This window comes from Staurois parvus, unplaced genomic scaffold (assembly GCF_062004578.1).
Source record: "Staurois parvus isolate SC_StPar_1 unplaced genomic scaffold, SC_StPar_1.0 ptg000175l, whole genome shotgun sequence".
Taxonomy (NCBI): Eukaryota; Metazoa; Chordata; class Amphibia; order Anura; family Ranidae; genus Staurois; species Staurois parvus.
Window position 1 is genome coordinate 10545751 of NW_028317971.1, and position 19036 is coordinate 10564786.

The 19036-nt window shown below is 40.7% G+C and overlaps 1 protein-coding gene across 1 annotated transcript in view; it reads left to right on the forward strand.

The window, feature by feature from the left end:
* LOC149462428 (cadherin-related family member 5-like) overlaps window positions 1-19036 on the forward strand; it is a 186808-nt gene that overhangs the window by 64813 nt on the left and 102959 nt on the right. The window lies entirely within an intron of this gene.

Genomic DNA, 19036 nt, shown 5'->3' on the forward strand with positions numbered 1-19036 from the left:
CTCTTAAAATTGAGCGTTTTTATTTCTCCTGTATGTGCTTGCTGTTTACAGCTAACAATAAATGAAATCATGTTATGGTCACTGCTACCCAGATGTTCTTTTATATGGACATTTGTAATAAACTCTGCATGGTTTGAGATCACCAGGTCCAGCAGAGCATTATTCCTAGTTGGGGCCTCTATGAACTTTACCATAAAATTGTGCTGTAGTAGGTTTAAAAATGTTTACCCTTTAACTGTTCCTGCAGTACCATTACTCCAGTCAATTTCCGGGTAGTTAAAATCCCCCATTATTATCACTGTCCCAGCCTTTGCAGCCCTTTCAGTTTGTGCAAGGAGCTGAGTCTCCACCTCTTCATTAAAACTGGGAGACCTATAACAAACTCCAATGATTACCTTTGTATTATGCAACCCCATGTGCAGTTCCACCCATAATGCTTCAGCCTCATCACACTCTCCATCAACTAGGTCCTCTTTCACACTCGCTCTGAGATCACTTCTCATATAGAGACAGATATCACCACCTTTCCTATTTACCCTGTCTCTACGAAAGAGAACATAGCCAGGAATATTAATGGCCCAGTCATGTGAAGAATGAAGCCAAGATTCAGCAATACCAATTAACCTCCCTAGCGGTCTGATTATCTCCATATTTCTGTGCTCAATGCGGTAAACTTTTTTGCATGGAAATATGTATTTTTTTTATTGTAGGCCTGTAATTTTTAGGAATAACTCACTGAAATCTGTCCGAACAAGAGTCTAGTAAACATCCCGGGTATGTTACAATTTGAAACACGAAATCATAAATTATAATTTAATAAATAAGCATAAAAATAATAATATAATAATAATAAATTTAATTCAATAATATAATCAAAACAAACACACTGAAATTTGAAATATAGCGCCAAGTTCGCACATCACTGAGCGACTTTGCAAAATCGTTTTCAGTATCTGATGCTGAATTTCCCCACAAATCATTATCACTCAATTCTGTAAGTGGTTCTAATTTACTATCGCTGTTCTCTAGCTGGTCTAAAACCGCTTTTGACCTAAAGGGATGCTTTTTGGACGCCATGGACGTTTCTCAGTTTCCAGGCAGAAAGAACAGTAAAAATGCAGGTAGGGCACAGGACAAAGCACTAGGGACAAAATGTATGTGAAATGGTTTGATACAGTAATGTTTTACTATGTGATTTTAGTGTATTTAGTTAATGTAACTTTTTGTCATTTTCAAATTTCCCGCCGTTCCGTTCCCGTACGTCCCGACGCTCGCAGGGGATGGAACCCAGAAGACAGATGCCAGCATCCGCCGGAGGACATTACAGGAGACACTGCAGGAGGGACATCGCAGGAGCGCAGGACAAGGTAAGTGAAGAACAGATCCTGGAGCAGCGCCGCATGGTAAGCCCGAGTGTAGCTCTGGGTTACCGCTTTTGGTACTGAAACTTTACCCCGAGCTACACTCGGGAATATCGCCAGGGAGGTTAAATCATAGATCTCTTCATGCACCAAAGCTTCCAACTCACCTATTTTGCTTGGCAGACTTCTGGCATTGGTGAACAAACACTTTAAATAATTGACACCTTGTTCACACGTATTTGAAATGTGGCAAAAAACATTATAAGAAAAGAAGAGGGGCAGAGAGAGAACAAAGGCTCAAACATCCTTTTTACACAATGCAGACGATTAACCCCTTAGTTTCCACAGTGAGTATAGCAAGCATGCTTTACTGCATATACAGACTGATTTTACTGTTGTGGGTTTAGTAACACTTTAAGAACCCATGGAACTGTTAGTAACACAAATTTCACCTTTACACACAGACTACGGCTATTACATTTTTTTTGCATTTGACTTTAGGCTGAACATTGCAGGCAAATCCTTAGGGTACTTAAACACACAGGCATCTGTCCACAAACTGTTTTGTTATTTTTGAGTGGTTGTAATCTTCAAATAAAATAGATATAAAAACAAAAGTAGCATGAGGAACAAAGTATGTTTCCCAGTATTCAGGCAGCTACACAGGAGTGGTCTGCAATGATGTAGGTCGTGACAGCTTTTCTGCTGCCCACTAGCTGTGTGTGGGGTGACCTTTTGCAATATTTGGTCACGGAAAAGCTTTAGACTCAGCCAGATAAATGTTTCTTAAAACAGCTGAACTGGTAATACAACAATGAAAAATACAGTGACCCTGATTTACTAAAGAAATTGAGCATGAAAGAGCAGGGCCCTCAATCCCCTCATGTTTTGCATTGTATTGGTATTGTTCTGTCACATGTTCTGTCCCCCTTTGTAATGTACAGCGCTGAGCGAACTATTGGCGCTTTATAAATACTGTATAATAATAATAATAATGTTCGCTTTGCAAAGGGAAATCCACTTTGATGAATATCCAATAACATGTAAGATTTAAAAACAAGATTTTGCTCGCACATGATTGGATGATTGACGTCAGTTCAGATTGCCGACCTTCACTAGGCTAGAAGGAATTTTCTGTGATTATGAAAATTCACATTGAAAAGTGAACATGCCCTACACATTTAGTGAATGTTGTGAGTGATATTTGTAAAGGAACACAAATCACTATGAAGAATGCACAGACTTATTGATGGTATGTGGTTTAGTAATATGAATGTACTGTACATGACGTGTTAAACAGTGGAAATATCACGAAACAGGCCAGGGTCTTATCACCCTTCAGCAATCAACAAGCCAAATAAATGGGTGGTTTAACCACTGTCATGTAACGCTGCCCCAAAATTAAATTTATGGCCTTTTTTTGCCACAGAGATTTCTTTTGATGGTATTTGATCACCTGTGCGGTTTTTATTTTTTGCACTATAAACAAAAAAAGGCGAAAAATTTTGAGAAAAAAACAATATTTTTGACTTTTTGCTATTAACCACTTGCCTACAGGGCACTCTTACCCCCTTCCTGCCCAGTCCAATTTTCAGCTTTCAGTGCTGTTGCACTTTGAATGACAATTGGACGATCATGAAACACTGTACCCATATGAAATTTTTATTATTCTTTTGAGACAGATAGAGCTTTATTTTGGTGGTATTTAATCACCTCAGGGTTTTTTATTTTTTGCTAAACAAGCCAAAAACAACAGAACATTTAGAAAAAAAATTTTTTTCTTAGTTTCTGTTATAAGATTTTGTAAATAAGTGATTTTTTTCCTTCACTGATGTGCCCTAATGAGGCTGCAGTGATGGGCACTGATAGGCGGCACTGGTAGGTGGCACTGATGGGCATTGACAGGCATCACTTATGGGCACTGAAAGGAAGCACTCATATATGGTACTGATAGGTGGCACTGATAGGAGGCACTGACTGGCACTGATAGGCGGCACTGACTGGCCCTGTTAGGTGGTACTGACTGGCACTGTTAGGCAGCACTAATAGGCAGCACTGACAGGCACTGATTAGCAGCACTGATAGGTGGCACTGACTGGCATTGATAGGAGGCACTGAAAGGCAGCTCATATGGGCACTGATATGTGGCATTGATGTGGCACTGATGGGCACTGCCAGGTGGCATTGATAGGCAATAACAGGTGGCATTGATGGCACTGCTGGGGCTACACTGATCATCAGTGCCCTGATGATCAGTGTACATGTCCCCTCTGAGTAATGCCGATTACCAGCTCTCCTCTCCTCAAGAGCTGTTAGTCGATAACCGACATTTTCTAATTTACATTCGATCAGCTGTGATTGGACATAGCTGATCACATGACAGAGCCAACGCCTTCGGCTCTTTCTGTTCATCGGTGATCCACTGTGTCCCAGGGACCCAGCGCACCACCGATCGCCGTGCTGCCCGGGGGTGAGCATGCGTGCTTAGAGTGGGATGCTGTCCTCCCAGAACGAGAGAACCGCCTTGCGCCCGTCATTTCCCTATATGGCGGACGGGAGGCAGTTATACATGTCAAGTAAAAAAATTTTAAAATCAAATTTCGTTATAAATTTAGGTGAAAATATATTCTGCTACATGTCTTTGCTTAAAAAAAATCCCAATACATGTAAATTAATTGGTGTACATGAAAGTTATAGCATTTACAAATGGCGGTATAGATACTGGAGTTTTGTTTTTTTGTTTACTAGTAATGGCAGCGATCAGCGAATTTTAGTGGGACTGCGGCGGGCATTCTGACACTGGGGGAACTGACATGGTGTCACTGGTGTCACTACAGCTAAAAAAACTCTAGAAACCCACTAGTCCTGGGGGTTTTTTTTAACCAAAATATGCCCCAGCCAAAAAACGTTGATTACAGTCTATGTGTGCATGGACACATAGGGTAACATGCTGGGGGGGTTACTAGCGGTAGAAAACGTCAAAGCCAAAAACAGCAGCTATAAAAACATCAAGTGTGCATGAGGACTAAATGCTTCATTTACAAAACTGCTCAGTTATAACTAGAGATGAGCGAATCGAACCAGGCGAACCGGAATTCGATACGAATTTCAGGAAAAATTTGATTCGCGGCGAATCCGAATATTTGCCTACTTCGGGTGCGCGAATCGGATTTTTCCCGATCAGCCGGCAAAAGTGTCCCTGCAGAGAGCTCCGCTATTTCTGACAGTTCTCTGACAGAAGGAACACATGTACAGCGGTTGAAACATTGTATCTATTAGTTTCCATTTAGGATACAGATGTTTCAACCGCTGTACATGTGAAGAAGCTGTCAGAGAACTGTCAGAAATAGAGGAACTCTGCACATACACTTTTTGCCGGTTTGGAATTCTTATTTTCATCCTACTTCTTCTTCTTCTTCTTCTTCATCCTCATCCTCAGAAGAAGAAGAAGAGGATGAGGATGAGGATGAAGAAGAAGAAGAAGAAGAAGAAGTAGGATGAAAATAAGAATAATTCCAAGCCGGCAAAAAGTGTATGTGCAGAGTTCCTCTATTCTGCAGATACACTTAGAGGAGCTCTGCAGATACACTTAGAGGAGCTCTGCAGATACACTTTTTGCCGGCTTGGAATTAATCTTATTTTCATCCTACTTCTTCTTCTTCTTCTTCTTCTTCTTCATCCTTATCCTCAGAAGAAGAAGAAGAAGAGGATGAGGATGAAGAAGAAGAAGAAGAAGTAGGATGAAAATAAGAATAATTCCAAGCCGGCAAAAAGTGTATCTGCAGAGCTCCTCTAAGTGTATCTGCAGAATGTCATTTATGGAAACAAATAGATACAATGTTTCAACCGCTGTATGGAGTGAATGTCCCAGAACTGTCAGAAATAGACTATTTCTGACAGTTCTGGGACATTCCCTTCATACAGCGGTTGAAACATTGTATCTATTTGTTTCCATAAATGGATCCATTTATGGAAACAAATAGATACAATGTTTCAACCGCTGTATGGAGTGAATGTCCCAGAACTGTCAGAAATAGACAGAAACTGTCACAGAACTGTCCTTCTTCTCATCCTTCTCCTTCTTCTCATCCTTCTCCTTCTTCTCATCCTTCTCCTTCTTCTCATCCTTCTCCTTCTCCTCCTTCTCCTTCTCCTTCTCCTTCTCCTTCTTTTCATCCTTCTCCTTCTTCTCATCCTTCTCCTTCTCCTTCTTCTCATCCTTCTCCTTCTTCTCATCCTTCTCCTTCTCCTTCTTCTCATCCTTCTCCTTCTCCTTCCTCATCTCCAAGGGCATTTAAATTAAAGGTACAGTGTTCTGCACTAATTTAAAGGCTCTCTGAAGCCTAGAAACCCTTTTTATAAGTTAACTTCGTAGCGAATTAATTCGCATCGAATCGAATTTCTTCCTGGAATTCGCCGAATCAGCCGAATCGAATTTTTGAAAAATTCGCTCATCTCTAGTTATAACCATTTAAAGTTGAACTCCAGACAGACAAAAAAAGCTACAATAAATAATAAGTTATTAATTCCTTGTACAGCAGAAGACAGCCTGGGAAAGGGAGGGGCAGAACTTGTGGCAAGTCTTCTCAATTCACATGTGCTGATAAAGAATATGCTGACAGAAGACAAAAGCACACAGATGACTTCATCAGACTGGGGCAGAGAGCTGACATAGCTGTGTTGCTTAATTCCAGCAAATAAAAGTTAGGCCACCAGGCAGGCTTCACTGTTTGGTAGGGCTGTGTAACTTTCAGGACTGGATGGAATAAAATACAAATCCTTTAGAAGCCAAGACAGCTTACATACTGTACATTTAAATTGCATTTAAACTGTATATTTAGCTGTTTTCCTGAAGGTCAGCTTTAAGACTCAAAGGGGTAGATTTACTAAAAAGGGTGCACTCAGAATCTGGTGTAGCTGTGCATGGTAAACAATTAACTTCTAATTTCAGCTTGTTCAATTAAACTTTGGTGATAAAACCTTGAATCTGACTGGTTTCTATGCAGAGGTGCACCAAATTTAGCACTCTCCAGTTTTAGAAAATAACCTGCAAAGTGAATTAGTACCCAGGATATACATATTAAAATATTTACACATTTAAACAAGCCCTTATTCACCTCTGTAGTTATATGCATTGCTGAGAAATTCATCTTAAAAATTCATTACAGAGGCACTCGTTTGTCCTTTCATTTCTGTAGGGTGAAGAATCTTGGAAGCCTGCTGACCTTCTAACACAGCAGGTTTTTCCAAGTTGTTAAGCTGTTATAAACTGATTAAAATCCAACTTTATAATCTTTGTTGTGATCCTTAAGAATTAATTTAAATTGAGAATCAATTTCTTCACAGTAAAAGCAGCTAGAGAAGTCAGTGACAGCTTGTTTGAAAGCTCTGTTTAAATGATTTCATGTCCATAGTCTGGACAAAGGTGTCCTTTATTATTAGGATTCCTGCCCAGGGACTGGTTCTTCTTAAAGTGATGATTGGGTCACAAAAGGAGATAATCATACATTTAAGATTAAATTGCAAGCACCTTGCGCCTGCAAGTATTTTTCTAAGGATTAAGCACCACCCATTTTAAACACTAGAGAAGCTAAGTACAGTTCCCACCAGCAATCTAATGTACTGCATGTGGGGGCTAATGTGGCCCCTGTGGCTGTGAATTTGGAGTAACTAAAACGTGGGCAGAAATCCCAACCACGGCACCACCTGCCTTAAGTTTGTATGTTCTCCCTGTGCCTGAGTGGGTTTCCTCTGGGTACTCCGGTTTCCTCCCACACTCCAAAGACATGCTGGTAGGTTAATTGGCTCCTGTCTAAGCCCCGGTTCACATATATGTGGCCATGCGGGCCGTGTTTTGCACGTGCACGAGAGTCCATTCATTTGAATGGACTCCCGTACCCGTGACACGCAGGGAAAAAGTCCCTGCACTTCTTCCGAAAACGCAGCCCGCACGGGAACCTCGGTTCCCAGTACGGTTGCGTTTTCCAGTGCGGGTGGCGTACCATTAGAACTAATGGTACCTGCCCACGGTTCCGCATTCTTCTGTACGGATGGTGTACCCGCACAGATTTTCATACGGATCTGCAGCAGCGCCACCTGCACAGATGTGAACCAAGCCTAAATTGGCCCCAGTATGTGTATGTATGAATGTAAGTTAGGGACCTTAGATTGTACACCCCTTGAGGGTTAGGAACTGATGTGAATGTACAATATATATGTGAAGCACTGCGTAAAGTGACTGCACTATACAAGTACCTGTAATAAATAAATAAATAATAAACCGAGGCAGGGGCGGACTGACCATTTGGAAACTCGGGCACTGCCCGAGGGCCCGGGGTCAGTAGGGGGCCCCATGAGATGCCCCTGGTACCTTTTTTATAGGCTTTTTTGAGTTTGGGCAAGGACACAGGGGCCTTATGATCCCCTATTGCCCGGGGGCCCCATGAGTTGTCAGTCCACCCCTGAACTGAGGTCAGATGTGTAGCCCATTCTTTGAACGTACCCTCCTTTGACTCAGTAGAGTTGATCTTTTTTTTACTCTTTGCACCGTCTCCCTGCATGCTGCGTGAATCTCTCTTGATTCTGCTCACTCACCAGGGACCTCACCAGGCCCCTTTCCTGCACAGCTGCCAGGTGACCCATATTTTACAAGATGTGTTCACAGGCAGTCAATGTGTTTTGATTACTGTCTCTAAAAGGTTAACAGATATTAGAGCCATATGTGTACCAAATGTTTATTTCTTGCGGACATTGAACTTTTATCTATTTTAATCATGGATAGGTTGAGGCAGCTTGGTTCTCCAGGTTCAGTTTGGTGGAAGAATGGTTTGTTTTGACTGTTTTGCTTTTGTATTCTTGTTTTTTTGTGGTCTTTTGTACTCTTACGTAATTTTTTGTTTTTCTAAAAAACATGGAAAATATTGAGGTTTGGGATCTGTACTTATGTCTTCTGTGTACTTTGATATATACTCCATTGGTACTTTATTGTTGAAAATTGTTATTAATACAGCTATCCCCTGATGGAGGCTGGAATTGTATAACTTTGTATATACATGGATCCAAACTTCAATAAAAAAAAAAGACCTGATCTAAAAGGTTAACAGTGCATTGCATAGTACTACTTTTTTTTCATTGTGTATGATTTTGTTTTTGTTCTTTAAATGGTAACATGATGCACTTATGTTTCTTAATTCTATAGTGTGTATTTGTCAGTATCTGTTGTATTTCAGTATGTCTGGGTGATGCATTGTGCCATTTCTCTTGTACTGTATGCTAAGTGTAATTCTCTGTAAGTGGTAATATGCCTGCATGGGCACTGCACAATGCTGCTCTTGCACCCTGGAACGGATTCTTAGCATCTGTTTTTATTAAAGATGCACACTGTACAACATCCTATGTCTACACTGCACCTTTTTTACTGTGTGCATTTGTCCTTTTTTTATGTCTGTTAAGCCATAGAAACATGCTGGAACAACTTATGGCATTTATAAGGCTCCATGCACACTGGGCCTTTTAATAACACTGGTAGAGTTAGCTGTGTAAAGTCGCGTTAAAAATGCGAGTTTTTCAGCGTTTTGTAGCGTTTTTTTGCATTACCGCTCAGCTGTGTTTTTCCACATTTTTCAGCGTTTGTGGTTTTTAGCGTTTTTTTTACACAAAAAAATTAATAAAATTTTTGCTCCAAAAACACCCCAAAATGCCAGTTTGCCGCGTTTTGCTGTGTTTTTCAATGTTAGAGCATTTTTGCTTTAGCATTTAATCGTGTTTTTCCGTGTTTGTATTTTTTTGTGTTGTTAACACAAAAAAATAAAAATGTTTGCTCAAAAAAGCCCCAAAACGCCGGTTTGCCACATCTGTCCGTGTTTTTTCATGTTTACCATGTTTTACACCTAAGAAAACTCCTCTGGAAACCCACTAGTTCTGTTTTTGTTTTCAGCCAAAAAACGCCCCTGCCAAAAAACACTGATTAAAGTCTATGTGTGCATGGACACATAGGATAACATGCTAGGGAGTTTACTGGCTGTAGAAAAAAACGCCAAAAGCCAAAAACAGTGCTGTAAAAATGTCCAGTGTGCATGAGGACTAAAGAACAAGTCTGACAAACATTGTAAAACTTGGGACACCCTGGTTACTGTATAAGAACTCACTCTAAATCTGACAACTTTGATAAGGAATTGCTGCAGAGGAGAAATCAGTCCCCCCCCCAACTCTCTTTTTTTCCCCCTTTTTTTCATCCCTTTTTTCTTATTCCTTTTCATAGCCTATTCCTAGTTGCTGATAAGTATGTGGGACTATCCTGAAATACAGATCTAGAAACTTATTGAACTATTTTATTTTCAATTTACTCGACCTTTGCCTACTATTTTTGATATAGTGATTCTGCTCTAAATACCATCACATTTCCTTGTATAAATTTATAATTAAATCTTATGAATAAATATGTAATGTACCTATTAACAGAAACTTGTATTTACTTGATGTCAATGTGACCCATTTTTGTTCCTATATATCTTTGAACAATAAAGAATTAAAAAAAAAAAGAAACACAGAAGAGTGACAGGAGAAAAAAGACCAAGTGGTCCATCTAGTCTGCCCTACTTTTTTATTTATATATGTTTCTGGGGGATTTTTTTTACTTTTTTGTCTGAGTATAAAGTTTAAATCCACTTACTGTCGACCAATTCACTACCACTACTGGAAGTCTATTTCAAACATAAACTACTCTTGCCATAAAATAATACTTTCTAAAAGTAGTTTTGAGCGTTGCTCCTGCTAGTTTGAGGTCATGTCCCCAAGTTCTATGATGCACCCCGCCGGAAGATAGTGTCCAGCCTCTCATCTTAGAAGTCGTCCTCTCTTTTGCTCTAACATATGTTTTTGTAAGTAAAAAATTATTTGGTTATGTGGTAAAAAAATTATTTTTTTGATATACTCATTTATGATTGCTTATATATCTACTAGAAAGTCATTTGTCTCTCATGCTCCCTGAGGAAGATTTAGAATGTGGAATGATCGAAACGATCTTTCTTTTCTGTGTAGTTTCATATTCTTGTATTAAGAGTTCTCTTGTAAGAATACTGTCAGAGCAATATTCTTTTTAGAAATTATGTATTCAATATTACAATGGAAATGTGTATGTAATAAAGTTGATAAAAATATTTTTTAACCAAATGTCTCTTTCAATATATATATTATCCTATTGCTGCATTAAAGTCCCACTGGGGGTTCTTTGGGTATAAGTGTTCTTGATCTTGGCTTCATATTGAAAATACTGACCTCCTGAACCTTATTCACCCCCTTGATCAGGGGCGGACTGACCATTTGGAAACTCAGGCACTGCCCGAGGGTCTGGGGTCAGTAGGGGTCCCCATGAGATGCCCCTGGTACCTTTTTCATAGGCTTTTTTGAGTTTGGGTAAAGACACAGGGGCCCCATGATCCCCTATTGCCCGGGGGCCCCATGAGTTGTCAGTCCGCCCCTGACCTTGATGTATTTAAAGGTTTCCCCGTTCGATTTTCCCATGTTTCCTCTTTCACTTCTTTCCTCCAAACTGTACATACAGTATGTATTAGGTTCATGACGTCTCTCCTGATACATTATCATCCCATAGACCTTTCACAATTTTGTTTGTCTGTCTCTTGACTCATTGGGGTTTATTTACTAAAGCTGGAGACAGGGATGGACTGACAACTCATGGGGCCCCCGGGCAATAGGGGATCATGGGGCCCCTGTGTCCTTGCCCAAACTCAAAGAAGCCTATGAAAAAGGTACCAGGGGCATCTCATGGGGCCCCCTACTAACCCCGGGCCCTCGGGCAATGCCCGAGTTTCCAAATGGTCAGTCCGCCCCTGGCTGGAGAGTGCAAAATTAGGTGAACTTCTGCATAGAAACTAATCAGCTTTCAGGTTTCATTGCCAAAACTTAACTAAACAGGTTAGAAGCTGATTAGCTACCAAGCACAGCTGCACCAGATTCTGAATTAACCAGTTTTAGTAAATCTGCCCTATTCTGTCATATCAATATCTTTTTGTACTTGAGGTTTCAATAACTGGACACAGTATTATAAATTTTAGTCTAACTAAAGATCAATATAGAGGAATCAGGCCCTCTGCTGGTGACCCCTCTAGTGATACATTTTAGAATTCTATTCGCTTTTCCATGTCGCTTAACAAAATTAGCTATGCTTATGGATTGTCACTGCCTATAAATCGTTCTTCAAGGTTATTCTCCCTGACAGTGGGAGCCTAAATCCATAGGTACCCCAAGCCTACAAGAAAGAGTTCAGAATGCCTGCATTTTGACATCATTGTTAATTGGATCACCTCTGATTACAAGATGGGTTGATTTAATACAAAATAAAAAAAGCAGAGGAATTAAAAAATGTAAAGCCTAAATTGGTTCATTAGTTTTGGATGACACTATCTTAACAAGTCCTTTTATATGTATAGTATTACAATAGTACTTGATTTGCTGTAAGGAAAATAGTCACTGCTGAACACTAACTGATTCATTGGGACAGGTGAAAGGATGTTATTTATAAGGAAAACCCCTTCCATATTATATACCTACTGAGAACAGTGCAGTACATAATGGGCTTTTTAGTCAGATATTACATTGAATTTGTATTGTTTCCACATATTTCAAAGGCCTGCCGTATTAAACTTTTGTTTTATTTAATTACTCTTAAAATGAACTGTCATTAAGTAAGAATGTCTTTATCTCTGTGTTTCCTCTTGTGGTCTTTCCCTCTACCATTGTTTTCCCACAGCCCTCATGTTGGTGTCCTTTTTCTCTGGGACCTTTATTTATTTTGCCTCTTGGGCTCTGTTCACAGCTGGGGACATCTGTATCTCACCCCCTCATACTCACACATTCCATAGAATCACATTCAAACTAACTCTTTACAGCCCAGGGGTTTGTGAGGCTTCTCAGCGGTCCTGCATGGTACATCTAGCCACATCACTTTATAAACCATGCCATGAATTCCCCATATACAAAACTAGCAACTCATTCACTAAAACCTTTATTTAAGAGCAGTGGTGGACTGACAACTCATGGGGCCCCCGGGCAATAGGGGATTATGGGGCCCTTGTGTCCTTGCCCAAACTCAAAAAAGCCTATGAAAAAGGTACCAGGGGCATCTCATGGGGCCCCCTACTGACCCCGGCCCTTGGGCAGTGCCTGTGTTTCCAAATGGTCAGTCTGCCCCTGTTTAAGAGAAACTGTTCACCAAGCTGTTCTGTTTAGGTTGCTCTACATACAGCTTGAATGTTGTTGGTTATAATATTCTTATATGTAGCTTCACTCACTTAACTGACAATCTATAATGCTATATAAAGGCATACTAGATAACCTATGATGCCAGTCTGTATTATTTATTCATTCCTTGCTACAAGCCATAGAAACCCAAGACCACTGCAATTCAAGACTTGATTTCAGCTCTACTGGTGCAGTGCTTCTATGAGACTGCAGTGGGATTGATTTGAAAGTAGAAATAATTTTTAATCCAGAATAATCAGGGATGTACCCAATAAGTATGAAAATGTTATGCAGCATGAATAATGAAAAGGATTTACAGTATATATAGACATATGATTCTCCTGTGTTTTCAGATAGGCTGAGGTTGTAGTCTTTCCAAGGTAATCCTCAAATGCCTGCTCAATATGGCTGCAAGGGATCATGGGAAGATAATATAAGGTTTGATTCAGTCTTCGCTAACTAATAAGCTATTGATCTGGAACAAGCATCAAGAAAGTGTGTTTTCAGTTTTCACAAGGTTGAATGTTTGCTCCAAGTAGGTAGGTGACAGTGGTGTCCGAGGCTGTGTGGGGGCTGCGGCCCGCATCGGGTGACACCTACCGCACAGGGTGACACTGGACCCGCTCCACGAAAAGGTAAGTTGTAAAGCAAGCCAACGATCCCCACAGGATGGATCTGATCCATCCTGCGAGGATCGTCGGCTTTCTTTACAACTTATCTTTTCGTGGAACGGGTCCGGTGTCACCCCGTATAGGTTGCATGCCGACGATCCCTGTAGGATGGTTCGGATCTGCGGATTGGGGAGCATAATGGATTGTACTACAATCCATTATGCTCAATCCGCAGATCCAACCATCCTGCGGGGATCGACAGCATGCAACCTATACGAGGTGACACCGGACCCGCTCCACAAAAAGGTAAGTTGTAAAGAAAGCCGACGATCCCCGCAGGATGGATTGGATCTGCGGATTGGGGAGCATAATGGATCGGGTCCGATCCATTATGCTCAATCTGCAGATCCGATCCATTCTGTGGGGATCGTCGGAGGGGGTGTCACCAAGTTTTATCGCACCGGGTGATACCAACCCTAGGGACACCCCTGGGTAGTGAAGCTAGAACCAGGTTAAAGGCCCTTGACTCTGATCTTTTACAAACCAAGTATGTAATGGCAGCTGCCATATATCTGTCCTCACAGGGTCTCCTAAGAGTTTAAAGTTTTTGTTACACGCTAATTGCCTGGCCTCTATAACTAATTAATTTGGTTTAATTTTTAGAAAATACAGTGCACATGGTACAAATAATTGCAATGGAAAATCTACAGGGAAAACTGAAAATTGTGTTTGGCTATGAACTTGTTTTCCATAGCAAGTGAAACAATAAAACTGGAATTGCAGTTTAAAGAGTATCAGTGGAATAGGCTGAATACAGTATGTGTGTGATGTGTCAAGTATTATCAAGGCTGAACCCTAGTATGGGGTCCTTTGGACACCTTTGCTAGGTTACTTCATCGGCTGATACCTGCAAATATCATATCCTGCTAAGTGGATCACAGAAGCCAGTGGAATGGATATTAGTTTCAGGACTGTAGTTTGGCCACCTACACGTAATAAGAAATTCTTTCCAAATGTAACACTTCTTTTAACACCAAAAATCTAAATCGGACTTTTATGGTAAAGTCATAATAGAGTGACTCACTACAAGCTGCAAAGCCTAGTATGGGGAGAATAGTTTCTATAGCCTACATTTTTTTCACTTCATCACATGAAAGAAACAACTGATCTTCCTGCAGATTTCCAGTTCAGCAATTTGACTACAAAAAAATGTACATACTACTCTTATCATAGATGTTTGCTGATCTTCTCTTAAGAATAGTACTTGCTTTTCTTAACTCCTAAGGTAGAACATATATGAAAGTAAGGTCATATATCAGATATATCTATATATCTGTGATAAAGATCTGTGATATATACGTATGCTGTGTAAGGTATACTTTGGCAAATTCATCATAACACTTTTAGGCCTTATTTATATGGATGGGCAAAGGGTGATAAAAGTAGGCGGTTGATCCTTGGTTTTATCACCACCCCCACCCGATCCCCCCGACCACCAAGCTACATGTTGCCATGACCAACTGTGGTTACATTGTAGAGAAAACAACCTGTTGAGTTTGGCAGGCGATACTGCTGCTCACAGTTGTGGCACAGTATTTTCATTCAAAATCAACCTCCAGCTAAAAAAAGGCATTCAGGAGGCAGCATTATTGCCTCTTTAATGCCTGGCAGCTGCCGCTCTAATGTCCTCTGAAAAGCAGTGTAAAAATGCCTTTTGATTCTACCAAAATCAGCTGCAATGAAATTAAATCTCAGTCCTGCCCAGCTCTCTTCTGTGGACTAAGTTGAACCAACCCTTTTTCTATATATGTATTGATTACAAGTTTCGGTGACCACACCCAATAATTATTGGGGTGGAGTCAGCAATCATCTGGTAGCCGATATGAGTGTAGGGTAACTTGTATCCACTATTGCCTCCCGTATTGGCTATAGAGGCCTTGAGCGTACCTTTTTTTTTATTTTTTATTTTAATGGACTAGGTAACCATGTTATGAAGATGAGGAGAAGGGTAAATATTTTGTTCTCCAAATAAGAGCAACCAGCCAATGGTGACATAGGCTACAGTACAATGAGTGAGCATTATCACACTGGGACAGAAAGTGTAGGATCGCCAGAAAAAAAGAAAACCAATGCAACCACCTCATTTAGGGACTGGTAAACTGTAGTATATATTAAATCTTTTATCCCCTTCCTAGCATGGGTCTTTGCTTAGATACTCCTATACCTTGAGCCACACAGTTGTATATGTAGCATCCTCCTAGATAGGTGCTAGGTTTAGATAGATTTAGTTTGTATTTCGATAGGTAAATGTAGTTGTCACATTGCAGATAGTGTGGTTGAAATTATTGTTAGGTAAAAGCATAATTTGCACACTGTAATCGGTGTTGCTGTGTTCTGCTAGTTAGGTCTGCTCAGTGTGTTCAGCTTCTGCCAGCCTAATAGCTACTTCTGCATCCAGGAAGCTTGAGAAGCTTCTGGATAATGGGTGTGGAGCTATGCCGATGGCAGCATGAATACTGATACAACCCTGGCCTATTCCAGAGAGAGAGGCTCTCATGGAATGCTGGGTAACTGTATATATTCAACGAGCACACTGAGTTCTGGGTCTTTTCTTGTAAAATATTGGTCCAGCCTGGAGGGGCATGCTCCCTTCCCAAGCAGTATTGCTGGATCTACTGCCCTAGGCCTCAGGTGGGTGACTTGAGGGTCTGAATGCTGAGATCCGGGTTCTGCAAAAGCTGACTGACGGTCGGTCTACTGAAGATCTGGTCTGGTATCACAGAGAAAGGCAACCATCTGTCCTTGGGCCTTGTGAGTATAGCCACCTCTGAAAGGGTCTTAGAGACTTTGTGCTGCTAAAACCCCTCTGGTGCTAGGGACTCAGCTGAGGTTCTAGCTAAAAGGGACACCGGCTGGTGTTCCGAAGAGCTTTTTCCACTTAACCTCCGACCTAAAGGGATTCTGCTTTAGTTTGCTACTACTACTGCCTTAAAGCTGAAGTCTATAGCTTATTCAAAACTGTACATAGTTTACATTGTTGGAGTACCCCACCTAATTCCATTAACCCTATCCAAGTTCTCCAACAATAAAAATAATACCCCTAGACTGGACATTGAAGAAATTTATGAATGAGCCTATGTGCCTGGCTGCGGGGCAAAGCTTTTGGGGAAGACCTGGACAGTATTCCTGCGGCTCCTACGGGAGTAGCGGTGCATAAATATACAATGTGAGATCATCTAAGGTACTGCTGCCTCTGATTGCTAGTCTCATGAAATTGGTGATGTCACTACTGTGCTGCTGCTGTTCTTCCTGCTGAAGAAGAAGCTCTATTTGGTGACCTGCAGCACAAGTATCTCCCTGGTTCTACTTCATAAGTTCTGCAGATGTGTGATTTTTGCACCTCTCCTACTGTTTCTTGAATATTCCCCAACCAATGAGCAGATTACCAGTCATCAGGGGTGCAACTCTGACCTGAGTAAACAAAACCTAGTTTACAAAGGTGACATCATCATCAATACAGGGAAAGCTACAAGTCTGTTAAGAGGAAAAGATCAGCTGATGGGAGACCACAGGCAATACTGGTGACTAGTTATTTGCCCTCTGCATGCCTTTTCTGGGCACATCTCTGGCAGCCTGGGTAATCTTTAGTGTCAGAAGAATTGCAATACACTATATGTTGTTCAGTTACCTTATTCAAACACTATTTACTACTAGAAGTTACACGTAAAAATGTCAAGTGCTTATAGTTCTTCAAGAAACAAAAGTGTTTTATTATTCAGATGCTAACAACCACAAAATAAAAGTTATTTAAACCCAAAATGAGACAGAACCACATCCCCCTCTCTTGTAGTAATGCAATGTATTATCAATATGGCTTGTCAGGAAAGTGTATATAGAGTTCCATCTGGAAGAGAACCTATATCCCAAGTTATTAAAATGATAAAGTACACCCGTGCCCAGACTCTTGACATTAAACTATTTATGTATTCTTAACACACTGTAAACAAACAATCCCTGACCTCCCTAGCTGCTTTTAATGTGAAGCTATGCATTCTCAAAGATCTGTTAAAGATTGCAATAAAGACTCTAAAGTAGGTTTCAGTTGGGTTCTAACAGCTTAAGGCTACATTCACACTGCAGCGTTTTGTAAAATGCATGAAAAATGTGTGTCACATTTGTAGTGCCATTTATTGTTAATGTGGCAAAACAAATGTATATTTTTAGCGTGAAAAAACGTGCGCAAAATGGGGCAAAATGTGTGGTTGAAAAACACCCAAAGCTCAAAAAGCTTCAGGAGTTGATGCAATTGCTATTCATATGGTAGCCCACTGAAATGAATGGGCTGTTTTATGCATGTATTCTGACAACACGCAAAAATGAGCATGACATGATTTTGCACATGTTCAAAAAATGCTATAATGTGAATGATGCCTAAAAAAACCAACTGCTGTGTGATTACATTAGAAGGCTGGCAGGCTGCCAAGATCTGATCCCAAATTAACTCCTCATGCACACTGGACGTTTTTCCAGCTGCTGGTTTTGGCTTTTAGCATTTTTCTCTACAGCCAGTAAACTTCCCAGCACGTTATCCTATGTGTCCATGTACATACAGGCTTTAATCGGCATTTTTTGGCAGGGTGGTTTTTTTGGCTGGAAAAAACCCCCAGAACTAATGGGCTTCTAGAGGAGTTGATTCGCTGTAAAAACATTCTAACGCTGAAAAACGCAGTAAAATGCGGCAAACTGGCATTTTGGGGCGTTTTTTAGAGCAAAATGTTTATTCATTTTTTTGTGTAAAAATGTGCAAATGCAGAAAAACATGGAAAAACGCAGATAACCGCTAATGCAAAACATGCTAAAAAACGCTGAATGTGGCTTTAAAGAGCTTACACTACCAGCATTATTAAAACGCCCAGTGTTCATGGAGCCTAAAAAGCTGTGCCTGTTTTGTGAACATTGAAAAATAGAGCATATCTAAGATCAAAATGTAAAATCATATACTCATTTCCACCTTGTATTTAACCACTTGCCTACCAGGCACTTATAACCCCTTCCTGCCCTGGCTAATTTTCAGCTTAAAGCGCTGTTGCATTTTGAATGACAATTGCGCGGTCATGCAACATTATACCCATATAAATTTTTATAATTTTTTTGACACAAATAGAGCTTTCTTTTAGTGGTATTTAATCACCACTGGGTGTTTTATTTTTTGCACTATAAACAAAAAAAGAGCAAAAAAAAAAACAAAAAACGTTTTTCTTTGTTTCTATTAGAAAATTTTGCAAACAGGTAATTTTTGTCCTTCACTGATGTGCGTTGATGAGGCTGCACTGATAGGCAACACTGATGGGCACTGATGAGGTGGCAAGGATAGGTGGCACTGATCGGAGGCACTGATGCAGCTGCACTGATAGGCAGCACTGATGATGCTGCACTGATATGCAGCAATTATGGGCACTGATAGGTAGCACTGAATGGCGGCACTGACTGGCAGCAATGACTGGCGACACTGTTGGGCACTGAAGGAGAGCACTGATGGGTGGCACTGCTGGGCACTGGTGGGTGGCACAGCTGGGCACTGCTAGAAGGCACTGCTGGGCACTGTTGGTTGGCACTGCTGGGCACTGATCAGCAGTGCCCTGATGATCAATGCTGATCTGTTCTCTGACAGTTGCCGGTTATCGGCAGTACTTTCCTCATACTGTGACAGCGTGAGGAAAGTGCAGCTGATAACTGGCAACTGTATTTACCCGGTGATCTGCTGTGTCATTGGACACAGCTGATCACATGGTAAAAGGCCACTGT